Here is an 8,333-nt window from a genome sequence, read left to right as displayed (position 1 = left end):
GGCTGCACTTTTTGGAGGGGCTTGTCAGCAGAGAACACTGTGGAAGAGGAGATATGTTACACAAATGAGTCAATATTTTTTGTTGTCACTCACTTCATTGATAGACAGTGTAATAGAAAGTGTGATTTGGGAAGAATCTTGAGTAGTTCTTTGGTTCACCTTCCTGTGCAACAAGGGCAAATGTTGGATGCGGGTTTGCACAGCTTTTTCCAGAGAAGTTTTTATTATGTCAAAGAACAGATATTTCTCAGTCCATTTGCATCCCAGTTTAATGTCTAATGACCCTGATGGTGATTTTTTTCCCCTATTTATTGTCTAATCAAAATTCCTGTGGCTGAAACCTGTGGTTTTTTATCCCTCAGCCTTTCACTCTGCCCATTTGAGATGTCTACCTCTTTCTATGATATAACCATCTCCTTTTTGTTGAAGATAGCAATAAGATACCCACTTTTTAATTTCACCCCCAGTGTAGACAAATCTCACCTTTGCAGCCTCTTCCCATACATCATTTTTTTCCTAGTTGTCTTGAAAGATCTCTACTGGATTCATTCCAGAATGTCACTGTCTGGTAACCAGAAAGTACCAAACTGAACACAGTGCTCCAGATATGGGAGCTGAATGCAGGGAAAGAATCACTTGTCTTTACCTGTTGACCATGCTTTCATGAGTGTCTGACAATGTGCTGCTGACCTTCCTTAATTGTTCGTGGAAATAACTATAGGCAAAGCTAGAAACCTCAGTTGAAGAATTTATAAATCAAAGCCAGATATCTAAATCAAGTGCTGGACTTCCAAAGAAATACCACATCGCCAGTAATAGAAAGTATCTGAATTCCAAGGAAGTTAGACAAACAGGCAGCTTGATAAGATGTCATAACTTTTAGTTAGGTAAATAACCAAAATGTTAACAAATATTTGCAGCTACTCCAAGTAGCATGCAGATCCTCCATTTCACTCAGTCTTCTTTCAGAGGAATAGCAGCAGCACCTCCCCCTTTTTGCTGTTTGGTTAGTTGGATAGCTATTTTTGCATTTTTGTCAAGTTTACTAGTAGGAGGCCTACATGCAGATTATAACCCTGGAGTATCATTTGGAAAGTATTTTCATAAGGTTTATTGGCCAGTTTCATATGCAGTAATAATTACAATTCACAAGTCTGTAAGGTTTTGCAACATTCTCTTCTGTTGGCTAGCTCCGTCTGTCTGGACTTCATGCCAGAATAGATCATTGACCTCACTGGTCCATAATTAAACATAAGGAATCCCCAAGAAGCATTTCCTGGCATTACATAGTGGCTGTGTCTTCAAGCACAGCCACTTATGAAATCTTGTTAGCTGTGAGCAGCCTGCCCAATCATTAGCATGCTTTATTAGTCATAGCAGAGCACTGGCCAGGAGCACATACAGCAATTGCCTACAAAATTTTACAGTAATTTGTCACCATGAAGGAATCTCTTCTACAGAAATCTTCCTGGGACCTTTTTCTGTCCCTTAAATGCAAGCAAATGTGGCTCTTACCTCTTATGCTACAAGAAGATGCCTTGCAGGCTGGGAGGTGATCGGTGCTGCAAAGCAGAAACAGCAGATCGCTCATTATTGCTGCACACAATTCCACAGGCAGGTCACAAAGTGAAAATACCAACATGCTTTTTGATACAAACATCAAATCCTTCCAGGTACATGTACAAACATCAGGACAGCAGGTCTGGAGTGGCAGTGCAGGGACACTGTTCCTTTCTGCCAACCACAGACGTGCACTTACCATGAAGTTTCCTCTGCAGACAGAACAGCCCAGATTCTAGGACTCATTTATAGGGTCTGGTCAGCGCATGCTGCAGATGCCTCCTCTGTCTTTGGGCAAAGCATTTCTGGCAAACCTTGTTTTTGGCAAAGCATTGTCTGGCAAACTGAATGTACTGAAAACTGGAAAGTGATGTTACTAGATATAATTAGAAAATTTTGGTCTCTTCCTAGCTATGTGAATAAATCGCCTATAAATAATATGAGAAGATTCCTAAGGAGGGAAATACAGCTAATGATGACTAGAGGAATGAGGGTAACCACTAATAACTGTAAGGCCATGGATGCTCCATGAATCTGAGCTAAGGGAGCAGGGGAAAACCATTCCCTGGGCAAGCACAGTGACATTTGGATGCATACTTCAACTTATTCTGAGGACATCATATGTCTTATGACAGTTGTCCTTTCACAGAGCTCTCTACTTACAGATCTTGGATATGATACATGGATTTCACTGTTGTCTGCATTGCTTACCTTAGTCAGACTATTACATATAATGTAATATTCATATTACTCTGTATCCATATATCTCTGCAGGGCTGGATTCCATAAATGCTGGAAGCAAAACACCGCCCAGCTGAACGAGACAGGACAGAATGGAGGATGTGTATGGGAACAGCCTGTTCTGCACAGAAATGCAGCTTGGGCAAAGCACTGGAGTGCTGATATTCTCCATGGAGGAAAGGGAATTCAGGCATCCTGAAGACAGGCTCTTGATGAGAAGATCACAGAATGACAGAACCTGGTCCTCTCCATGAGCAGGACCACCTGAACCTAGTTGCCATCTAGAGCCACTCCAGCACCTGCCTCACTTTCTGCCACCACTTGTGATCCAACTGCTTCTCAACTGTGTTCTGTGATTATTGAAAATAGTCTGAAAGCAAGAGGCCACATTTTAAAGCAGACTGAATTGTGGAAATGTCTCAAGAATGCTTTTCTGTGACCCTGTGGAACTCCCCTTGGACATTTGAGTCCTCGTGGTTGTCTGTATCGTAGGGATGTGCTGGGGGATACATTTGGTGTGTGTTTCTTGAGGTGCAGCTGGAGTGCAGCTGCAGGTTGAGCTCTGGAGCAGCAGGAGCTCGAGCCCAAAGCAAGAGGCTGTGAACTGCAGACCCTCTGCACAACCAAGGGCCAGGGGACTTGTGGCCCAGCCAGGTGAGGGACACTCAGAGACATGGCAGGAGGTGATGACTCCAGAGTTTTCCACCCTTAGACTGTGAGGGGATAGAAACCCAGGCGTTCCTTTGTTTGGGGTCCCTCCTTGGAGGCACTAACTCAAGACAGTTATTGCAGCATGATTACATGATTTTAAGGATCTGGACATCTGAGACTCAACGATGGGAAAGCTGATGTGACTGCAAGAGTGTGAGGATGCAGTTGTGAAGGGGAGAGTGGCTCCTGGTTGGTTGGACAGGGGAGTTTCTTTAATAAATGAACATAAGAATATCTGTGTCAAGATCTTTGTAGCTCCTTCCTCTGACACTTGCCAAGCGAGGGTTCCCAGTTAGAATATGTAAACATAACATGTGTGCCAGTGATCTTGCTGAGAATGCTTCCATGGCCTCTCTGATGAGTTGCTTAGAGATTTTCTGAGTCAGTGACAACGTCTTTGATGTATTTTGCATCTACACTGAATTTTTATATTACGAATTTGTCCATTACCTGGCATCAAGTAGCTGTACACCAGAGGGACATGCACATCACTTTGGTGCAAAACCTAATGTATTCCATAGCAAAATTTTTGGTTTGCGACCTGGTTAAAAAAAGAAGAAGAAAAAAAGAAAAGCACAATTCTACAGCTTCAGCATGGTAAAGAACTGAGAGATTTGACTGAGATGTAGACATAGGGTTAGATCCATCATCTTGATTGTTCTAAAGCTCCCAGAAGCCCCAGTGGTTCTCAACACTTAAAAAAGGCTCTGTCAATACAGAGACAGTGATGGGCCAGTGTGTGCAAGAAGGTCTTCAGCAACCCCTGAAAGTTGAGATCTGATCAGATCCATAGTGCCTTGGAGGTCATGTAATAGAATTGTCACTACACTTGCTTAAACCCAGCTCACAAAGTTATTTATACAAGTCTGAGGCCTACAGACATGTCTTAAATTAAAAAAAAAAAAAAAAAAAAAAAAGAAAGAACAAAAGAGAGCACCTATTGCTGTTGAAGAGCTATAAGTGAGCTTTCTGCTCTCAATGACAGAAAAATCCACAGAGAACAAGGCTGCAGATGAGATGAAAAATAGTAATTATTTTAGCGCAAAAAATGAATGGAATTTGTCGTAAATATAAACATTACAGATTCAGAGAATTCAACACTGAGGTTGTATTTGCAAAAAAACCTGGAACAAGTTAATGTTAAGAAATTCGGACTCCCAGGCAGTGGCACATTGTCTCCAGCTTGAAATGAGGATGTGTAAAAACTGTGTCAGCTGGATGTAAATGTGACTGCAGTCTCCGAGGTAAGAAAGTAGGCATTTTTTATATTTCCCAGGAAGTGGAATGTTAACAATCATCATACTTGTAAAGTATGCTGGCATAAATAAGGCACAAATGACTTCCTAGAAGCAAAACTGATTTTCCTGAAGTATGTGTGTACTGAAGGCTAAAATGAAAGCAGAGATGATAACTTTGATCCATATAAGCTATGTTACAATGGGGTAAATATAAACGGTATATAAATTTATAATATAAATTAATTTTATATATTGTATATTAAGTAATATAAATTTATAATAATTTATATAACTATAATAAATTTATAATTTATAATAAATTATAAATATATGATTTATATATTATATATATTTAAATTTATATATTTATATATTTATATATGTAATTTATAATAAATTTATATTCTATATAAATTTTGAGGTGAGATGAGAACTTGTTAGAAAGAATGCCTGAGAGAGAGTTCAGAGCATCAGAGGAAGTCACAAGCATATTGTAAGTCTTCATCAAGAGGCAAGATAATGCTGAGTTCATGAGCTAACACTACTGGCATGGGGCAAGACCCTGATGACACAGAAATACCCTGTACAGTCTCAGCCAAGTCTATTGTAGGGGCAAGACATTTTTGAGCTTCAACTCACCCAATGCAGCAAACCTTTGCTCCTCCCCTGACCTGAGACAATGCACTTCAGGGTCACCACCTCTGCCCAGCTGGCACACATTTCTGCCACCCTATTTGCTCCTTTTTCTGATATGGCACTTTGCTGGCCCCTCAAAAACCCCAAAGGCAGCTGATGGTGTTTCAGTCCCAGTCATTCAGCTTCTTCCCTCTCCAAAATGTGCCAGCCTCATGCTCTTCCTTCAGAACTCCTCGTCCCTCTGCCCTTGGCCAGCACCCAAGGGGCACTAGTGAGCCACCCCCTCGCTTTTAGGTGGGACAGACATGCCAGGACCTACAGGCCAGCCCAGAGCACTGTCCTGGCTGTGGCTCAGCCTCGATGGTGACTGAGGCTGTGTGGCAGCAGTGTCTGCACACACCTTCTCCTTCCTTGAACCAAATGCCCTCCCACCTCTCCTGCTGCCTGAACGGCCACCTGAGGGTGAGCTCCGTGTACAAACACATCTTCATTTCGCTCAGGAAAGAACATTTTTCTGTGGTTTGCCCTTTGACAGCCTGTCCTCTTCATTTGGACCTGGGAAATGTCCCAAATAAACAAATTTGGCTCCCCTGTGCCAAAGATTTTACCAATATTCCTTGGAGGACATACTGAGCTGGACACTTTGATCACAAACCCACCATTCTGGCTGGTTTCTCTCCCTTTTATTTTGATTTATTTTCTTTCCATCAAGCTTCCTCCCTGTCAGCACGTGTGGCTAATACAGAAAACAAATAGGGAGGTTGGTGCCTTCCCAGCCAGGTCAGCCAGAGGAACTTGCTAAATATGTTTGTCATTCACTTGCTGTCTCAGACATGCCAGAATATTTTGAGCAGCAAAGGCCCCTGCAGCCCTGCTAGCTGAAGGGCATCAGCTGGCAGATTGTCTGGTGGGAAGTGCTCCTTTCCCTGTCTCCCAGTGCCCAGTGCCTGCCTGTTTTCTACCTTAACAGCACTTTCCATGCAGGATTTTTTCCAGATCCTGGCTTATCCTGTTTATCCTGGTTCTTTTCCAGCTAGATCAGGAATGCCACAGCTCCTTTGCCTGGACAGTCTCATCTGCAGAAGATGACAGGTTAATCTGTCTTGGCCTGCTTTAGACAAACCACCTTTCATCCACTTTTCCTTGTAGTTTGGACTCTGTTGCAGGTCTTGCTGCACGTCACAACCCTCTGGACAGCCATTCCTTCCCCAGACTTTGTCATTCCCAGTCCTTACTCTAGTCCATACATGGTGTGTGTATGGTGTATGAAGGCAGGTCTGGAAGTCCCTCCTGAAGGGGAACTGAGCAGATATGGTCCCAGTAGAACAGAATTTCTCCCAGCTTGTCATCTGGTCCCACCGAATGTTGAACTGTGGTCCAATCTCTGAAATGGCCACACGAGCACTCCATGGCAGCCACTCCAGAACGAGCTTTCAGTGGGCAGAACACTAGAATCTCATGATTCACAGAGGCATTCAGGGCTGGCATGACTGGTGGGAGAATCTTCCCCAGCCTCACTGAGAATTCCTCACCATTCTGGATCATTTAGTCAGTCTGTTCTAAAACTGAACCAGAATAGGGTCCAGATAGAATAGGGGATATAGGTAAACTTCAGCTTTTTTTGCCTACAGGCATGCAGTAGAAGGGAACTGCCTTTGTTATCATGAAAGTTTACTTATGTTTTTGATAGAGGGCTTTCACTACATGTGCCTGAGCCTCGGACTTCCTAAATATAATTCCCAGTCCTGAGGAAACTCCACAAAGTAGAATGTGATTAATCTTAAAGGTTTCAGGGATTGGTGAACAGCAATGTTGTGTTTTGATGGTGAGCAGTTGCTTTGCCTTGCCAGAGGGACAACCATGCATGTGTAAGTGAGGGGCTGATGTCTTGTGTGGTGGAAGGATTAAGGTGTTTAGTGTGGATGTGTCCTGAAGGAAGATGCCCCCCCGCCTTGCTTCCCACAGCCCCCACATTGTGAGAAGGACCTGCAGGAGCCTCATGGCCCTTGATGGATTTTTTCCCCCAGAAATTCACTGGTTTCTCCATTTTTTTTTCCTGAGCTTTCCAAAAACCTCACAGACAAACCTACCGCTATTTCCATTTCAGCTTTATACTGCTTTAAATTATCTGATACACCAGATTATCTGATACACCAGATAGTTTATTCAAAAATAAAATATCCCCATGGGATCTGCAGCTTGCTAGTGCTGTAGTCAGCCATGCTGTCATATGAACAGGGTGTGCTGGAGGCATCAGTGCGCCCTGTGGACCCTGATGAACTGTCTGGCAGGGAATATTCACACTCTGCTGCAGCAGCACTTCTGCTGCCTCTGTGTAAAACGAGAGCTCCCAGGAGCATGAGCACATGCTGAAAACAAATGCTGATGCTCTGATCTGCTGGAGCAAAACTTCTCATCCCTACCCTTCTGCTAAGACGTAGCTGAGTACTGGACCATTGCAATGGTAAGGACATACTTTGTATATAAAAACCAGTAAGAATCAGATCAGACTAAAGTAAAGTGTATTTCTTGCAGGCTGTTTGTGTGTCATACTGTGATGAGTTGCCCAGCAAAGAAACGTGGTTTGGAGATCTGTTAGGCATCCCTAATCCATGCTGGTGCAGGAATGAAAAAAACTAGTAAGAAACATGAACCGACCTAGAAGAAAGTTGCTAATTTGCATAAGTAATGACAGGCTTGAATGCATCCTTTGGCATGAAAAGCAGTTCAGGATGTTCACTGCATGGGCTATGAGAGATGAGGGCTAAAATCCATGGAAGTAGAGCATAAGCCCCTGGAAAATGCTGCTGGTGAAATTGGGGGGGTGGGGCAGCTGTTTTGGTGCAGTTTTTTTTTGCGGGGGAAGAGGGGAGCGAGGCTGTTTTTTTCTGTTTGTTAATTTGTATGAATTGGTGGCTTTTCTCTCTTCAAGTTCTGTTCCTCTAGTCTTAGTGGTTGCTATGCTGGTGATCTTTCTTCAGTTCATGGAAATCAAAGGGTTACTTTCAGTTCATGGAAATCAAAGGGTTACTTTTCCTGGTATGGACTGTTGTGAGTTACAAGTTTGTAAAGGTGATGCCATCCTTTTTCAGTGTGGACTCCAAGTGGCTTCCTGAAAAGCTGCAGTGGCAGATTATCTGCAGTTAAGAGGAAGGTGTCATTTCACTGAGCAAGGTAAAAACTGTGACCTGGAATGTCAGGATAAACAGTTCTTGAAAGTGCATCAGAGTTAGCTAATCATTCTCCTTCTACCAGTACAGCAAACATGAGAGGATGACATCTGAGCAGTGTTCTAAATAATATGTGAGTGACGTAGAGGATACTTTTTTCACCACACACTGGAGCTTCAGTTACACAGAAGATGAGCAGGGTGAAAAGACTGATAAGCCAATGGGAAGAAGATTAGCGCTTGGAAATGTCAGAGATGTTGAAAAGTGAAGCAGAAAT

This window comes from Vidua macroura, chromosome 19 (assembly GCF_024509145.1).
Source record: "Vidua macroura isolate BioBank_ID:100142 chromosome 19, ASM2450914v1, whole genome shotgun sequence".
NCBI classification, from domain to species: Eukaryota; Metazoa; Chordata; class Aves; order Passeriformes; family Viduidae; genus Vidua; species Vidua macroura.
This window is presented reverse-complemented; position numbering follows the sequence as displayed.